The 19615-nt window shown below is 41.9% G+C and overlaps 1 protein-coding gene across 2 annotated transcripts in view; it reads left to right on the top strand.

The window, feature by feature from the left end:
* Nucleotides 1-9897: 9897 nt before the first annotated feature.
* Nucleotides 9898-19615, top strand: part of LOC120524033 (thrombospondin type-1 domain-containing protein 1) — a 56437-nt gene continuing 46719 nt past the window's right edge. Inside the window, exon 1 of one of the 2 annotated variants that reach the window (XM_039745845.1) lies at nucleotides 9898-10082. The gene's annotated coding sequence lies outside the window, so the exon portion shown is untranslated. Of the gene's footprint in view, nucleotides 10083-14575; nucleotides 14674-19615 lie in introns of those variants that run through there. The other variant, XM_039745847.1, reaches the window with a different exon arrangement.

Below are 19615 nucleotides of genomic sequence, written 5' to 3'. Positions count from 1 at the left end.
CTTCATCTCGTATGGCACTTCGCACATATAAAAGCCTGTACAGCAGCTGTCCTAATCTTTGTCTTGTCTGGTTAAATCTCTTGGCACAAAGTCTCGTCTTGCAGGACATGAGTTCTTGATATTTTAGTTTATTATTTAAAAACGGAATAAGAATCTGAAAATCTAACAACATCACATGAAAGTTCAATAAATTCTGAAAAGAATGATACCAAATATATATATGTTTTATGTTGGACAAGTTGGACATGTATTGGACAAGTGATGAGCAGTGCCTGGTTGTCTCCACACATACCACTAAGAATTAAGGCCAAAATGTTCTATCTTGGTGCTCATCAGACCAGAGAATCTTATTTCTTACCATCTCAGAGTCCTTCAGGTGTCTTTTAGCAAACTCCATGCGGGCTGTCATGTGTCTTGCCTCTCCTCAGTGTGTGGAGACAACCAGGCACTGCTCATCACTTGTCCAATACAGTCCCCACAGTGAAGCATGGTCGGTGGCAGCATCATGCTGTGGGGGTGTTTTTCAGCTGCAGGGACAGGATGACTGGTTGCAATCGAGGGAAAGATGAATACTTACCCTCAAATACTTAGGACCATGTGATATTTCAGTTTTTGTTTTTTAATAAATCTGCAACAATTTCAAAATTCTTTTTTTTGTCTGTCAATATAGGGTGCTGTGTGTACATTAATGAGGAAAAAAATTAATTTAAATGATTTTAGCAAATGGCTGCAATATAACAAGGAGTGAAAAATTGAAGGGGAACTGAATACTTTCTGTACCCACTGTGTGTGTGTGTGTGTGTGTATATATATATATATATATATATATATATATATATATATATATATATATATATATATATATATATATAGATATATATATATATATATATATATATATATATATATATATATAGATATAGATATAGATATAGATATATAGATATAGATATAGATATAGATATATATAGATATATATATAGAGAGAGAGAGACGGGCAAGTCACATCATACTTAAAACCTTTGCAAGCAAGTCCCGTAATACACATGCAGAGCAGGTTATAGATAATGGAAGTAGGAAAATTTTCAAAAAAATGAGAGTAAAGATCGCATTACCACAAACAAACGGAAAATATTACTTGGTGAAATAATGGAACGGCGAAAAGAGATAGAATAGTGTTTGAGGATGTCTGGGGGAGAAGAGAGACAAAATGCAGATCACGCGTCACAGCAGAAGCAGCAATCCAGCAGCTGATCGAGCAAAGAGGAGGTAAAAAAAACAACTGTTATTTGTTTATCATTGTATCACCATTTAAGAGGGGGTTTTGGAGGAGTGACCGCATCTCCTTGGGGTACATTCAGCACCCCTCTTCACAACGGCGTGTAGTGCTGGGGTCGTTGGTGGGGGGGATTGGGGGGTGGTGTTAGGCGAGCGAAGTGCAGATCACGCACCAAGCTGTGCGATGATCATTTAAAAGCTTGTACAGCAGCTGTCCTTTTGTCTCACTGCTTTGTCTCCCAGGACATTAAAGTGTCTCCTAGAAATTGTTTGTAATTAGGGTGCGAGACTTCAAAGTGTCTTCCCGAGATGATCACGTCTCGACCCAAAAATTTTTTATATAATAGATATATATTTTTATATAAATACATACATAGAGGGAGATAGTTAACTATGATATTTGTCTTAGATGGGTATTTTATGTCTTCTAGATAGAAAAGAGCGTTTTTTTGGTTTTCAAAGGCTCTTTGTGCAAAAAGCGACGCATCACAGTAAGATATTAGATTTTCCTGAAAGAAAGAAACCAACAAACAACAAAGTGATGCAGCACTTTACCTCCATTTAAAAAATTTGAGATCTTGATGCTCACACTTTGGCAAGCCATTTTAACATTTATTTAGCCTTTTTTGGATGTGAAAGTTCACAAGGCAAATTTGATATGAAACAAGGTGATTAAATGCTAAAAGGCTTTCCTTAGCATACAGGCCAATGCTTGATTAAGGCACTTATGATAAATGACTTTATATGTTGTTTGAACCAAAGTGATGAACTGAAGTAGAAACAGCTGTGTGGTGGCAATAATGCAGAGCATGGGAGAAGCAGACTGAAGAAGGTGAGGCTGTGGTAGATTTGATGGTTTAACCTTCAGATCTTGAGGTGTGGGACAAGACGCAGGGTGCTTATCCTTCATCGTCAACGACTCTCCCAAGCAGATGGGGGTTTCCCGGTGAGCCGTCCAGCCCTTCTACAGAAGCACAAACACTCAAGTAAGGTTGAAGACGGAGACACATAGTTTGACCACTGAGGGCAGCAAATGAGAAATTTGGCAGGCTTGCTTCCTTTTTGAAATTGGAGGATGTCCAGCAGCACTATCAGCTAAGAACTGGCAGAGACCTTTGGGACCCTTGTACACCTCTTTACAATCCAGAAAAGTCTAATTAAAAGTGGTGTTCATGGAAGAGTTATGACCAAAGAGCCATTTGTGCGCTGTGGAAGTAAAGCCAAACAATTGACAAGTGCTGAGGTGCAGGAAAATGGTAGCAGGTTTTCTGGCCAGATGAGTCAAAAGGTGTTTACCTACCACAGGAACTTTGTTTTCGGTAACCGATAAGTTGCTGAATGAAGTAAACCCTGGGCCACTTATGGTCCGTGGCCACTTGTGTATGTTATGTTCCCACTGCACAACAGGAACTATCCAGACCTTGTTGATTTTCTCTTTTCTATGAGCACTGGTAAAATGTTTTGTGGACCTGAGAAGACCAGCATTCCTGAGACCTCCATCTTTATTTTCAGATATTGTATGATGGACGCAGTTTGCTGTTCCTGTTTTGGCTCATTTTGTATCTCATTATTATTTGGCAGCTAATTACTGAAAAAGAAACCGTTAAGGGGTCTGAATCTTCAAGAACTGGTCAAATAAAATTAATTCAAAAGAAGTAAATCAGCAGCAAAAACAGGTCACTAATTAAGAAAAGGGTTAGAATGAAAACCTGCAGCCACTGCGGCCTTCCAGGACCAAAGTTGGGGACCCCTGTGATAGACAAATAGACAGACAGATATGAAAGGCACTATATAATAGATAGATAGACAGATAGATATCCATCCATCCATCCATCCATTTTCTAACCCGCTGAATCCGAACACAAGGTCACGAGGGTCTGCTGGAGCCAATCCCAGCCAACACAGGGCACAAGACAGGAACCAATCCTGGGCAGGGTGCCAACCCACTGCAGGACACACACAAACACCCCAAGCACACACTAGGGCCAATTCAGAATCGCCAATTCACCTAACCTGCATGTCTTTGGATTGTGGGAGGAAACCGGAGCGCCCGGAGGAAACCCACGCAGACACGGGGAGAACATGCAAACTCCACGAGGGAGGACCCGGGAAGCGAACCCGGGTCTCCTAACTGCGAGTCAGCAGCACTACCACTGCGCCACCGTGCTGCCACAGATAGATATGTAAGGTGCTATATAATAGATAGATGGATAGATATGTAAGGTACTATATAATAGATATGAAAGGCACTATATAATAAATAGATAGACAGACAGAAAGATATGTAAGGCACTATATAATAGATACTGTATGTAAGGTACTATACAATAGATATGTAAGGTACTATATAATAGATAGATAGACAGATAGATATGTGAGGTACTATATAATAGATATGAAATGCACTATATAATAGATAGATAGATAGAAATGTATTTGTCCCCAGGGGGAAATTTGCTCCTCAGACATTTCCCATTTTCAAATCTCAGTAAACAATGGCATACAAATTCTCTTGGAGAACATGCAGCCACCCCAGCATGGCAGTGGATCAGTTACCCAGGGCCGGGAGGTAGCAGCACTTTCTGAGGTGCCATCATGCCACTTTAATGTGACTCCATATGAAACTCAAATTATATTTTGAATGATCTCATGTATTACTCAGCATGCTAGTAATAAATTTAGTGGGATGTTTTTTTCATTCCAATGTTGCTCAACAGATGTCTGTGTCTGCAAGTAGTTTAGTTGTGGCAGACATTAAAACATTAAAATAAAAACACATTTACGTGTTATGCCAGAAATATTCATTGTCTTTTTTAAATTAAATTTATAACATATTCAGTGCAACTGTTTGGAGAGCTTTACATTTCCAAATGGCTGGTTAAAAGAGAAATATGGAGCAGTATGTTTAAAAAATGAGTGTCCAAACCGTCAGACCTAAAATCATGAGTGCGCTTTGAACACCCTTGAGATTCCATGTTAATTAGCCATTTTCAAAAAGACCCCTGAAACAAGCACGAGCTGAAGATGGCTGCATTAGAGGCTTGCAGAGCATCACCAGAGATGGTCCTCAGCACTCGGTGATGTCTATGAATCGCAGACTTCAAGCAGTCTTTGCCTACAAGGGACATGTGACAAAGTCCTAAATGTGACAGCTTTAATAGACCTTCCATTGCTGTGTCCCCTGAAATGGGGGGTCTGTGTAGATGAAGGTTTGTCACTTCTACATGCTGTGACTGAAATGTTAGCAGATACCCTTAAATGAAAGTCTGCAGTGTGCAGTTTAATCACATCTGGATTGTTTGATTTGTAGTTTTAAACTGTGGAGCAGAGTTATTTGTATTATTTGTCTTATTGTGCTTGTTATATCAATTTTGTTTCTCTGTGTTTAGATTTGCTGTCTGATGTCCCTTGTGTTTTGTCGATGGTTTCCTGTGAGGCAGGGCCACCTGTCTATCACCGTTGAGTTTGGTGGGGCAGTACATCGACTTTTTATAGTCTATCAATTTATTTTCAAATATGATACAGGATTTAACTGTACTGTTTATACAGAGCTACTTTAATGCATTAAAATACAGAATTTGTTTCTGTGAAATGGATTCTGTAAAGCTGTGCCAACGTGTTCTCTCAATTAAGAAGGTTCTCAATGCAGAATGGGATGTGCCCAGTGCCAGTGTTAGCTTATTTTGTGCCCTAGGCCAAACTTATTGGTGTGCCAACCGACTGTTTCGTAGCTAACTAATGTGGCTGGGTGCCCCGCTTATGATCTGCTTCCTAGGCACATGCCTAATTAACTTTAATGGTGGCACCGGTCCTAGACATGCCTAAACATGGCTCTGTCTCTAATTCATAAATGTCATGGGTTTGGATTCCCAAAAAACGTGTAAGTCTTAAAAGCGCTTCCAAAAATACCCGCTAGAGGGGGAAATCCCATCAAAAACCCTGGCTAGATACAAAATTGGCCTTGTAGATTTTTTTTATAAAATAAAAGATTTATTCTTCACAAAATAATGCTCTTCAATAACAATGAAGCTCTGTGGAGCACAAAGGCCATAGTATTTGACCAAAACATTAAGATAATGCAATACAACCAAAATTCCCAATATGAAATTCCAAGATTAGTTGAAGTACAGAGCAAAATTTCAAAAATCCTGTCAATCATTAAGCACATTAAATTCACAAAAACCTCAAGAACTGACCACTCCTGAGAGCATCTGAGTATGAACTGTGGAAGGCTGTCTGGGTTTATATGGTGGGGGCAGTTCCAGCTGGTGATTGGCAGGTGGCCCCGCCTCTTTGGGAACCACCCGTTAAACGCATGGAACATAACCGGGACTGCTTACATACATAAAACAATATCCACCTATTAACTACATGTGGCTGTTTAAGACTGAAGAATTTATTTTTGTGTTATAATTGAAATCTTTGTATATTCTCATAATGGTGGTCATATTTGTGTTGTTATATTTGGAGGACACTAATACAAGCATCAGTTTGGCTGAAAGATATCACCTGTGTGAAACAATAACCTGCTTCACTAGCCGTTGTTGCTTACATACTGTGGGCACCAGGGGGCGCTCCAGCTCCCCAAATACCCAACACAAACATGGATATAGACACAAATGAAAAGGCCCATAGAATCTTTTATTGTGGGAAACTCTTTGAATCAAGTGTTTTCCACCACAGCCACAAGTACAACAAGTACAGTAGAACACAATAACTCATTCCTCCCTTCTCTCTCTCAATCCCTCTTCCACTGCCTCCTCCAATTACCCTTGCAAGCTTTGCCCACCTTCCACACGACTCTGGCTCTTCCATCTGAAGTAGGCAGCTACTTTTATCTTCCACCCAGGATTACTTCCAATCTTCTGTACGTGTGGTCCGAAAGCACCTCAGGGTGAGACAGAAACACCCATGAAGTAGGGCTCCCTGGTCCCTGCAGCAGCCCTTGGTGCCACATACACAGAACCCAACAGCTCTGAGTCGAAGAACTCAATGCCCCATAATGGGAATCTGAGGCGCCGCTGCAACCCAGTGGGGCTGCCACCTACTGCCCGGGGGGAGATAATGGCCTGTGCATGCTCATCCTTCCATCTCATTGGGGTCCAGGCCAGGTAAATCTGCTGGCCATCCCTTAAGTCATAAGTCGTACTTTCAATTTTCAGACCTCCCATTGTGTATTGAAACCTCACAGTTTTACTTCTTTACATTTACTGACATTAAGCTTCATCTGCCACAAATCTGCCCAAGCCTGTATGCTGTCCAAGTCCCACTGTGATGATTCAACAGATTTGAGATTATCTGACAATCTTGGTATCATCTACAAACTTGTCCAGCTTGTTATTTATATTCCTGTCTAAATCATTTATAGATATTAAAAATAGCAGCGGCCCCAGCACTGACCCCTACCTGACACCACTCTGTTAAGGTTCCTCACACCATCACCCTCTGCTTCCTGTGTCTGTGCCAATTCTGCACCCATCTACACGCATCACCCTGAACTGCCACTCCTTGTAGTTTGTTGCTCAACCTCTCATTGGCACCTTATCAAATGCTTTCTGAAAGTCCAGATTATGATAAATAGCATCATAAGCTTCACTTTTACTTTCTCGTCTACAAAGCATAGAGAAACTATTGTAATTGTCCAAAGATTTAATGTCGAGATTTTGATGAACCTCGACGTTTTAGACCTCCCTCACTTTCTTGTATATGAAATAGAGGGAAAGTACTGGAATCCTCCAAAAATTCGATGTGATTTTGATCTCAACGTTTTAGGGCTCATTTACAGTATACTTCACACTCAGAACAGGTACGCACACACAGCATGGCTGCCATGCGCTCCCAGCGTTCATTTGACAGGTCCTCTGAGCAGGTCCACAGAAATTAACATGACGTGTGCGCAAGTTGCATTACCAGCAAAAACTTGGGGGGCTGCGTGATAAAAGTCGGAATGTGACGTCAGAGTCTCTGTCTACTATCTACATGTGACAGAAAGCAGCTTTGTAGATGCTCCGGGATCGATGTGCGCGCTTCGATGTTTGATGAATGGTTCCTGCCTTGCACCCTGTGTTGGCTGGGATTGGCTCCAGCCGGCCCCCCGTGCCCTGTGCTAGGATACAGCAGATTGGAAAATGACTGATTGACTGACTGAATGGTTTGATGTGGTGAAGCAAAATGTCGACATACAGATGCATTAGTTTTACTTTTATATTGAAGCGTCGCATATTCCCAATCGTAATGACACGATACATTTTAAAAGACTCACATACCATCTTCTGCGCCGTCTTTTTTTTGTTTTTTTCACAACAGCATCAGAATGTATTGCAGAGTATTTGAGCCACAGAGAAAAAATTAGAGACACAATGAAAAAGTCTGTTTTGTGATTAAAGTGGAAATTTCGGCTTTAATCACAAAATGTACACATGTACATGTACACACCCCCGTGACCCTGTAGTAGGATATAATGGGCTGGATAATGGATAGATGGGTTCTTTAATGTACATCTCTCTATTATAAAAAAAAATCTTGGAAGGAGACGATACGTGATTTTCTCAGAGACACTTTAATGTCCCGCGAGGCTGCTGCACAGGCTTTTAAATGATCGTCGCGCAGCGTGACCAGCAGAACACGCAGCAGCAGCAGCAAGCCAGCAGCTGATCCGACCGCATCTCCTTAGTGTGCGTTCAGCCCCACCCCCTTCACAACGTGAAGTGGCTGGCGCATAGCGTGCCCCCGGGGGGGCGGGTGGTCGAGGGCAGAGGGGGTGGTCGAGTGAAGCCCCCTAGTGATATAAAAATATAGTGATTGTCGTGCGGTTTACTCCTCAAATATCCATCCCCATATATGAGTACACGAGAAAGTCGAGGGGAGACCAGTCCCGATTTTTTGAACTGCTAGAGTGCGCTAAAGTCATTTCCATCAAGCTTGTCAAAATCAAGGTTTCAATTATGTGATTCATTTGGAGCGACAACTTATGGATTTTTTTTTCTAGAATATTCTCCACCACAATCACCCCTCTGGGGTTTCAGTGGATTGTCACCGAACTGCACCTGAAACTTAGAGAACCAGCTTGTGTGGAGTCAGTATGGTGGACTAACCAACATAATGAGGGCAAAAGAAAACTCCAAGAGAAACAGTGATTGAAAAGCGCAAGTCGGGAAATGGAGATAAGACAGCCTCCAAGTCACTAAACATCCAGTTCAATCAGTCCTGAAGAAATGGAAAGAGTATGGCACAGCCTGGAAATCTGCTCCACTAAAACTGAGTGATCGTGTAAGAAGATGAGTGAAGGAGGACATCAAGAGACCTCAGAGAACTCAGGAGGAGTTACACGTTACAGTCGCTCAGACTGGACAGAATAAGCAGACAACAATGCTTTATGGGAGAAAAACCACGCAGGACATCTCGGCAGAAGGCACATGGGAGACTCTGAAGTCAGCTGCGAGAAAGTTCTGTGGTGTGATGAGACCAAAATGGAGTTCCTTGGTCATTGGAGTGAACCCCGTGTCACACTGCACGTTATCACTGTGAAGCAGGGTGGTGGCAGCATCAGGCCGTGGGGATGCTGCAGTGTCCTGCAGTGGCCGAGTCAGAGCGCATATCTCAGTCCAATTGGGAATTTCAACAGTTTGGCAAAGAAGGAGGGGCAGAAATGTCAGGGTGCAGAAATACAAAGCTGATCACAATAGACCTGAGCACGCAGACTGAAGGCCGTCATGGCTGCCAAAACTGCATCCACTAAATCCAGACCTGAAGGGGGTGAATACTTAAAGGATCCATTACTTTGTGTTTTCGATTTGTCATTAATTTAGACCACTTTCCACAGATCACTTTTCACTTTGATATTAAAGACCACAGTGTCAAAAAAAGCCAAATTAAATACGCTGTGATCAAATGTGTAACAATAAAGGGGGCAAATACTTTTATAGGCTCTATATACTGTGTGTAGTCATAATTAACAGTTACATTAACGCGTGGTCCTAGTCTTTCTAGAGTAGGTCCATACAAACTCTTCAGGTATTAATTTAACACTAGTGCACACCTCACTTTAGATGTTGGCTGGGAAGGTGGCACAGTGGTTAGGGCTGATGCTGCCCACATTTGAATGCTTTACCTGAGTGTACACTGCATGTTTTCCCAATTCGTGCAGCCATTTGATCACGGTGTCTCATCCAGTCTTTGCATCAAATTAACTGGCAGTTCCAGATTGGCATCTGCAAAGACTGCACCCCGACCCTGGCGCTCTTCTGCCTTGATACTGCTAGCAAATGCAGCTTTGAGGATTTTATGTTAAAACTCTAAAAACGTTAATAAGTAGAGGATGACCATCATAGTCAAATTGAAATGATCCGTCTTTTCTTCTATTTTCTGGTTCCGATCTCCCCCTGCAAAATTCAACTCAGGATCGAAGTCCGCAATGGACGGACGCTGTTTAATGGATTTTGTAAATGCAGCTAAATTATTATTAGCATTTCTGCGTAAGTGTAACTATTGTACAAAAACATAAATAAGAGTGGAATCAATTAACACTAAACGAAGTAGAAGCACAGCGCTACACAACTGCGAAGGGTTTGGCGCGGCAGGAAAAGGAAAGGGGCGGGGCGGAGGTGTGCTGTGCTGCGCTGTGCTGCGCTGCGCTGCCCCCCGCGCCCGTCAGGCGGCGCTTCTCCGGAGACTCTGAGGTGAGACGAGGCGGCTTCGCAGATCTGCTGACATTCTTGCGTTGTCAAGTCACCCAAGTGAGAGAAAGAACTGCGTCGGAGCCCGCGCATCGGAGTTCGGCCGTCACCGCCGCTCGCCGAGCCGCAGTAAGTAGCACGACACACGAGGGAGGGAGAGAGGAAGGCAGGGGACCACCGAAGCGGACTGTCAGAAAGTGACACAGGCTTGTAGTCAGTCTTTCTCCAGCGCCGCTTCATTAAGTCCGGAGAAAGCCTCCGTGTTTGTTACTTTAACCCTAATTTAACAAGGCAGGATACTCACAAGATTTCCGAGAAGATGCCAGTCGTTAAACCGCTCGCATCTCAGTGTCCCGTCTGACGGCCGGGCTGACGAGTAGACTGGCAGGACATCGACGGGCGGGACAGGGCACCGCAGTCGAGGGGCGAGGGAGCTTCGTGTTCGCGCTTACCTGCTTATATGGTGCCTTTCATATTGAGCAATACATTATGTAGCATACCAACTTTCTTTCTTTCCCTCTTCCCTGTTTTTCTTGCTTTCTTTATATATTTTTTTCTTTCTCATATGGTGTCTTTCATACTGAGCTATATATTTTAGTTTCTTTCTTTCGTTCTTTCGTTCTTGAAATAACAGTAATCGGGATGAATGTAAGATTGGAAATCGGTCATCGGACAGGCCAAGCTGACCTTTTATAAATTAAGAAAAGAAAAAGTTAAATCAAGTAGGCAATGTGACATGATGGGGATATTTCATGGACTTGTAAAAGCCAGAGTCTACTTAGAATATAAAGTCTACAAAATTACTTTAAATCAGAATTCTTTTGTGAAAGGATGGTGTGTTAATAAGGCAGTCGATAAACTTCAGGATTAATAATTGATGTTTCTTATTTAAAATGTGAATTATTTGTGTTTCTTTTCCTTGGGGTGAGTGTTGTTTTTTACTTATGATTATGTCAATTATTTATTGACAATTGATTAATAAAGTCCAATTCAAAACTCAAAACATTCTTTCTTTCTTATATGATGCTTTTCATACTAATAATACAAATAATTCAAATGAAAATCTTATGCCTTTCATACTGAGCTTTACAGTTTGGTCTCCCTTTCTTTCTTATATAGTGCCTTTCATACTAATAATACAAATAATTTAAGTGAAAATCTTATATGGTGCCTTTCATACTGAGATATATAATTTAGTTTTCTTTCTTTCTTTCTTTCTTTCTTTCTTATATGGTGCCTTTAATACTGAGCTATATAGTTTAGTTTTCTTTCTTTCTTATATAGTGCCTTTCATATTAATAATACAAATAATTTAAGTGAAAATCTTATATGGTGCCTTTCAAACTGAGCTATATAGTTTATTAGTTTTCTTTCTTTCTTTCTTTCTTTCTTTCTTATATGGTGCCTTTCATACTGAGCTATATAGTTTAGTTTTCTTTCTTTCTTATATGGTGCCTTTCATATTAATAATACAAATAATTTAAGTGAAAATCTTATATGGTGCCTTTCAAACTGAGCTATATAGTTTATTAGTTTTCTTTCTTTCTTTCTTTTATGGTGCCTTTCATAGTGAGCAGTGATGTGACACACACATATAAAAAGTGTAAATTGCAGTAAACGAGTGCCCCCTCGCCTTTTCGGAGGGTCCGGACACGGCAGACTGGCTTTGCTCTGTTCAAATCTGAGTGATTGCTGCCCAAGTCCCCTAATCATTCATGTGTTGTGTTTGCTAATTCATTTTTACTTTAAACAAGGTGCATTTTTAATGTTTTTATTTCCCTTATTCTCTTTTTTTTTTTGGTTGACAGTTTTTTGAGTACCCATCGGTTTTTGTTCGGTTTGCTTTTTCTCCCGTCAGACAAATAACTTTTTGGATCCTCTTCAGAAAATGATGTCACCAAATGTCGAGATGTCACCGTGCCAGATCTTGTTTATTAAGTTGGATCTGCATCATGTAATAAAATGCAGTGCAGATTCGATTTGCATTTTGATTTTTCTTGTTTCCCATCAGCCACTGACCAGAGCACACAGGCCCGGCCCGGCCCGGCTCAGACTGTTCATTTTTATCAGGTATAATTAACAAATTAAAACAAGTGCTCTCCTCCCATGCAGACGACCCCCTTGTCCTGCCTTGTGTGGGGGGGTGCAGTTTGTTTGCCAGGCCACTGAAGACACACACGCCGCCCGCGCACACAGAGCCCTTTTCATAACCACTGAAGACGGTTTGGTGACATACAATGACTTGACTTTTCTCTGACGTGGTACAAATGCATGGCGTACCCCAAAACTCTCTTTTAATATCTTTACAAAAACCGGCAAACCCCCAATAATGCTAATTAACTAAACTTATGAAATTGAGATATTTTTGCCAAGGAAGATAACTGAAAAACTTCACAAAGATTCCCAGAAGAATCCCAAATGGCCGCCGTCTTTGGTAAATGCTGAAAAAAAAAAACAAATGAAGCTGATGAGCGGGAGGTCATAGCAACGGGCCGTGGGGACGTATTGTGGGGACGGTGACGCTGCGCCAGTCAGCTTCATGTGCTTTGTTTAAACATAAACGGAGTGCGTTATTATGACATCCAACAGAGTGACGTCCACTGTGTTAGAAAAGAGATACGTAAACTGTGGGTGCTTGTTTCATTTAAACCAACTTCAGCTTGCTGGGTTTGACAGACGTTTAAAGTTTAAAAACGTGTGCAGTTTGAGTTCAGTCAGTCTAATGTAATCGGGGAATTGCTGTACAGCACTTCTGTGATTTGGTGCAGATAATTAAAATAATGAAATTCGTTTATGTTGCTTCTAAATAAATTATATGTCTAGCTCAGGGAATTTAATTCAGTTGTACTGGACAAGAATATGCTTCTTCCTCTTCATCTTGTCCCACTTCAACGTGGGGTTGTTGTGCCTCATCAACCTTCTCCAAACTGCTTGGTCCTGCACCTCATCTCCAGTCAAGGCCTTCTTCTTCATAGGCATGGAAGTGTCTGTCTGTCTGTCTGTCTGTCTGTCCAGTGACAGTGAGAGGTGGAGTCGGGGTCAGGGCTCCGCCTCCGAGGAAACAGAAAACTCGCTTAGCTGCTAATAACACAAATGAGGCGAGCACATCGGCAAAACAAAACCTCAGACGAAAGACAAAGCCGCTTAGCCGCTAACATCGGCAACACGGTATCTCCCGCCACTAATACACAAACGAGGTCAGCACGTCAGCAAAAGGAAACCTCCGAAGAAAGACAGTCGCTTAGCTGCTAATGCACAAGTGATTCGAACACGTCTGCAAAACGAAACCTCTGAGGAGCAAGACGCCCAGAATGGTTCCTTTCAATTACCTGACATCTATATGTTTCAATTTTTTAATTACAATTTCAATAGTTTCTAGGACCCTGGGCTTTTTACAGCATGGGCTTACACATCTAGTATGTATATATCTATCTGTATCTTCTTCTTCATCTGTTCCCACTTCTACGTGGTGTTGATGTTCCTGATCAGCCTTCTCCACACCGCTCAGTCCTGCACCCTCCTCCTTGTCCTTCAGATCTTCTTTTAATTTATCCATTCCCCTTTGCTTTGGTCCTCCCTCACTTTCTCCTTCCTGTACTTCCATGCCTGTCACTCTTTTGCCCACATATTCCTTGTCTCTCCTCGTCACACGTCCAGTCTCCTTTCCGGTACTTTCTTAGCCATCTCTCCCACATTTTGTTGTACCTCTGATTGCCTCGTTTCTTATTCTATCCTTTTTTGTGACTCCACACATCCATTTCAACATTCTCATGTCTGCCACATCCAACTTCTTCTCCTGCTGTGCCCCCTTTACTGTCCATGTCTCAGCTCCTAACATCGTTGCCGGTCTTACACTGTCATAAAAACCTGACCTTTAACCTTTGCCTAAATTCTTTGATCACACAATACCCTGATGCCTTTTCTCCCATTATGTATTTTTATCCCCTCTTTTCACTAGCTCTTCCTGTAGGCTACCCTCTCAATCCTAATCTTCATTGAACCTCAGACATTCTGTCTTCTTCTTCCTGTTTATCTTCAGCCCTCTATCTTCCAAAGGTGTTCTTCATTCTTCCAACATCCTCTGCACTCCCTCTTTCCTGGCGTTACACAACACAATGTCGTCATCAAAGAGTAGACACGAGGGGGACTGGATTTTTATCCCATAACTCAACACCTCCATTACCACATCAAAGAGGCAGGGGTGTCAAGGAGACCCCTGGTAGCTTGTTGAAAACCCAAATCTGTGGACCACAAATGGCATCTCCAGTGGTCAGGGTGGGGGGGCGTGGGGACTGGGGTTCACAGACATCTCTGTATTATTACAGGAGAGTGCAGCCATGGTGGTATTTGACAATAGTATGAGGAGGACTCAAGGCTGATTCATTCAACATTGATTTACAAATCACAACGCTGTAGTCACATCAAAGCCTAACATTATAAGTGCCTCGTCATGAAATGGACTTAGTCAAGTGGCTTCATTGTCTTACCATCCATCCATCCATTATCCAACCCGCTATATCTTATCTACAGGATCACGGGGTCTGCTGGAGCCAATCCCAGCCAACACAGGGCGCAAGGCAGGAAACAAACCACGGGCAGAGTGCCAGCCCACCGCAGGGCTACCATCCATACACCGTATTGCAACATACAGTGGCAAAAAATAACGTTTATCAGGACTGCAGTGCAACATCTACATAAGCACAGGACGAGTTCAAAACAGGTAAAGAACTATACTATACTATACTATACTATACTATACTATACTATACAGCACTGTATTATACCATACTACACTATACTATGATATGCTATATTATACAGCGCTGTATTATACCATACTACACTATACTGTACTATACTATGATATACTATACAGCGCTGTATTATACCATACTACTCTAAACTGTATTATACTATGATATACTATACTATTCTGTACTACACTGTAGTATACCATACTATCCTATGCTGTACTATACTATGCCATACTATACTATGCTATATTATATTACACTGTACTACAGTATACCATACTATATTGTACTGTACTAGACTGTGCTATACTATACTATGCCATAATATAGTATACTATACTATTCTGTACTATACTGTACCATGCCATACTATGCCATACTATACTATGCTGTACTATATCATACTATACTGCACTATGCTATACTATACTATACTATACTATACAAATAAATAAGTAATTGAATAGATGGCAATAGTTTGAAATAGTAATACATTCATTAATAATAACAACTAATAGTAAAAGACAACAGTAGTAACAAGTGTAACAAATGTACTGCATCTAAATATGCTGCCGGTTGCAGCACAGAGTTCAGAGTCTGGACAGCCAAGGGGTAGACGCTGTTAAAGAAGCTGACAGAACTCATTCAGAACCTTCTGTTGGATGGAAATGGGATAAAGAGACCATGAAGAAACAGTAAAAGGTACTAATGCCACCCTCAGTTGTTGTCTTTCTACCATTTTATGAACAGTGGCTCAGAAATCCCTAAAGAATCAACATTTCATTCTGTTTCAATGTGGCTTATCTTTATTGCAGTTAGTACCGATTAGTGTTAACTATGCTGTACTCGCTGGTGACCTTGTTCTTCAAATTTTTTCCTGGAAATTTACTGTGCGGTGAACATCTTTTTCTGGGAACCCCATGATGCTTTGTGAGGCTACCCTGACGTCACAGAGCTGTCACAGCCACTCACTGAACTTTCACATGTGCACACTGTAAGATTGCTGCCCGACCTGATTAGCGCTGCCTGGTGTCACGACCCGCTCTCTACTCAAGCTGGATTTTCACCCTGCAGGTTTAAAAAAAAAACTTGCAGTATTTTCATTTGATGGGTACATAAGCTGACCATACTGAGAATACTAGGAGTACTGCCACCAGATATATAACACTGATCCCTGTGTACTGGCTCCGTGCCACATGGCTAATTATGCATGCTTGTTTAGCCATGTGCTGCAGCTACCAGTCAAGCTTTAAAGTAGCCCACCTCTCCACCTCCCCAAGTCAGAAAACACAAGACCCTGTGAAATAATAATAATCACGGCACATTTATTAGTGTTTACAAGGGGTTTCCATTGTCTTGATGAAAAGTGCAAAGCATCTACACAGATAGATGAGACACAAAAAAAGATGTGCCAGCTGTGCCTGGAATGAGTCAGGCCCATGCCACTACTTCGTGGCATAGCCAATGTGTGCCCCAAGACGGGATCTTTTATAATATACTGTATATATATAGTTTTTTTTTACACTTATTGCTAGTTTGTGGCCGTTAGTTATATTTGTGGTTATTCCCCTGTCTACATCTTTTGTTGTTCGAGGCACTGCTTCACAGCTCAACCATGACGATTGCAGTTTCTGATCTTGTTGGTTGAAGATGTCGGATAACACCACTAGGTTATCACAGGGGATGGCTAATGAGATGACACCATGTAATGTGACAGAGCATTTGATTGCAATGTTAGAAATTTCACATTTGTGCTTTTATTGTGTTTATTTACACAAATGTAACTATATATATATATATATACTGTGTGTATATATATATATATATATATATATATATATATATATATATATACTGTGCATATAGCTAGCCAGCCATTTTCCAAACTACTATATCCTAACTACAGGGTCACGGGGGTCGCATGGCGCAAAGCAGGAACAAACCCTGGGCAGGGTGCCAGCCCACCGCAGGGCACACACACACACACCCACACAACAAGCACACACTAGGGACAATTTAGGATCGGCAATGCACCTAACCTGCATGTCTTTGGACTGTGGGAGGAAACCCACGCAGATACGGGGAGAACATGCAAACCGGGAAGCAAACCCAGGACATGTGTGTGTGTGTGTGTATATATATATATATATATATATATATATATATATATATAGTGGTGGACGCCCCCTTGACACTGGATCTGGGGGAGCAGCCATGGAATGCACACTACATCCCCCGAAACACTTGGTGGCAGCCCCTGGGTTGCATCGGGGCCACAATAGTGGAACACCGGAGCTCATCCCTGTTGGGCTCCGTGGCCACCACCAGGGGGAGCTGTGCGGGTTAGTGAGCCCATGTGGGCTGGAATGCAGCCTGAATTAGGTTAATTATCACCTGAAGCACTTCTGGGTGGGCTATAAAAAGAGCCTGTGACCACTACTCAGCACGCCACAGTCGGAACGAGGAGGATGAAGCTGCCTGGGAGGAGTAGTGGAAGAAGAAGAGTGTGTTTTTGGGTGTTTTTTGCTTAGTGTGGTTATGGGACTGTGTAAGGCCTGTGGGACGCAGGGAAGATGTGCTCCACGGTTGAAATATATACATATGTATATGTATATAAATCTAAAATGTTAAGGGTTTTGTCTGTCATACAATTACTTGAGAATCACTGGGGCCAGGACCTTGATCTTGGTCTGATCTTAATTGAAAGCTTCTGATGTGAGGCATACTGGTGAAGCAAAAAATGTGGCTAGCGATGATCTCCATGAAGTTATGGGGGTTCATGTTTTTCCTGTGGCAAACTGCATAGGTAAACTGATTGAGAAGGTGACATGGCATTAAGAAAAAGAAGAGCATCAACATCTGCTGAGCGTGAAGCAAATTGCAGAAGCTGATTATGCCATAGGAAGAAGAAGAGCGACATCTCTGACACCCGCTGTGAATTAAGCACATTCGGCATGGCAATCTGCTGCTACTCACAAACTACTGGATCTGGACCTTTGATCTTGATAGGACTACAGGCACATATGTTTTTAGTGAATACATAATTTGAGGATTTGCTATTTCAAGACCAGTGAGGTGGCACCATAGTTTATGTCCTAGACTTACATTCTGTGACTGGTCATTGCTTGTGTGTTCCTCCCATGAGGTCCACATGAGGTTTTTCTCCAGATTTTCTCCCACGTTCCTAGTGACATGTATGTCGAGATAACTGGGGACTCCAAATTGGTTTATTGACTGGACTGGCATGCTGTCTGCGATGGGCCCTGCCTTACATCTAATTTAGCAGGACTGGCTTCAGCCCTCCACAGGCTTAGGAAAGGGATGGACTGTTGTGTCATGGAGACAACACGACCTCCAGTTTTATTTTAGTCCATATGCAGATTTTGTTTGTTTGAAACGCTGGTCACCAAATGCTGGATCGGAAAATGGACGTATGTTTTCTTGTTCTGTTTGTTAACAATTAAAACAAGATGACTAAAAATAATTCCAAAATATCATAATTTAAGAAACCTGCTTCTCCTACAAGCACAATGAAACAATCGAGTGCCTTATTCCTGGAGAATTGTGGCAAAGTCCACTTCCTCCAGGATGAGAATCGGACATATTGTGTTACAGAAATAACAGAGCCAAGGGGAAGCCAAAGACTGGCATGACATCACAGTCGGGGTGTAGTGACTTGAAACAATGGGACTGGCTGGGCGTATCTTATGAACTGAACATGCAAAGCGTAGAATTAAAACCAAATATTGGCACAGTTTGTATGTGAGGACTGGAAACACAGCCCACCGCCCCTCTCCCATTATACGTATTTACTCAAATTAAAAGCGTGTTTGGCCGACAGATGATTATGTGCATAGACCTTTGTGCTGCTGCATTTTAATTCAGTGTTTCTGCTACATCAGGCCTGCCATGGGAAATCTGGGCCTTGGGCACCCAGCACTGCCATGGGAGATGCCAGCTGCCCACAGCCCTAAACTGGATAAGCTGAGTAGAAAATGGAGGAATCTTAAAAGGGCCTTCTTTAAGGGCTTCAACAGTTCAGGGTCCCCCAGCATAACTGCTAGTCATCAAAAAACAGTCTTTATGTTATATAGCGCCTTTCTGTACTGCGTGGCACCCCCAGTTCTGAGGTACAGTTCTCATGGCTACCTACAATTTTGGTACTTGTACTGGTCTTATACTGGTCTTGTAGGGGGCTTATACTGATCCTCGTCCTGTAGTGGTCTTGCACTGGTTTTATACTGGTCTTGTTCTGGGCATATACTGGTCTTGTAGTGAGCTTATACTGATACTGGTCTTGTAGTGGTCTTACACTGGTTTTATTCTGGTCTTGTTCTGGGCTTATACTGGTCTTGTAGTGGTCTTGCACTGGTTTCATACTGGTCTTGTAGTGAGCTTATACTGATACTGGTCTTGTAGTGGTCTTGCACTGGTTTCATACTGGTCTTGTAATGAGCTTATTCTGATACTGGTCTTGTAGTGGTCTTGCACTGGTTTTATACTGATCTCATAGTGGTCTTGTACTGAGCTTATACTGGTCTTGTAGGGCTTATACTAATACTGGTCTTGTAGTGGTCTTGTCATGGGCTTATACTGGTCTTGTATAATATATTTTGGTCTTATGCTGGTCTTGTAATGGTCTTGTATAATATACTGTTTATTGGTCTTGCACTGGTCTTAAACTAGACTTGTAGTGGTCTTGTACTAAGCTTATACTGGTCTCGTATAATATATTTTGGCCTTGTACTTGTACTGGTCTTATACTGGCTTTGTAGTGGGTTTGTTCTGGGTTTATGCTGGTCTTGTAAAATATATTTTGGTCTTGTACTGCTCAAGTAGTGCATAGTTTCTTAGGGTTGCTGGCTTTTGGGTTGCGTACGATTTTCCGAAGTGTGTCACGATGGTTTG

This window comes from Polypterus senegalus, chromosome 2, assembly GCF_016835505.1.
Source record: "Polypterus senegalus isolate Bchr_013 chromosome 2, ASM1683550v1, whole genome shotgun sequence".
Classification (NCBI taxonomy): domain Eukaryota; kingdom Metazoa; phylum Chordata; class Cladistia; order Polypteriformes; family Polypteridae; genus Polypterus; species Polypterus senegalus.
This window is presented reverse-complemented; position numbering and strand designations above follow the sequence as displayed.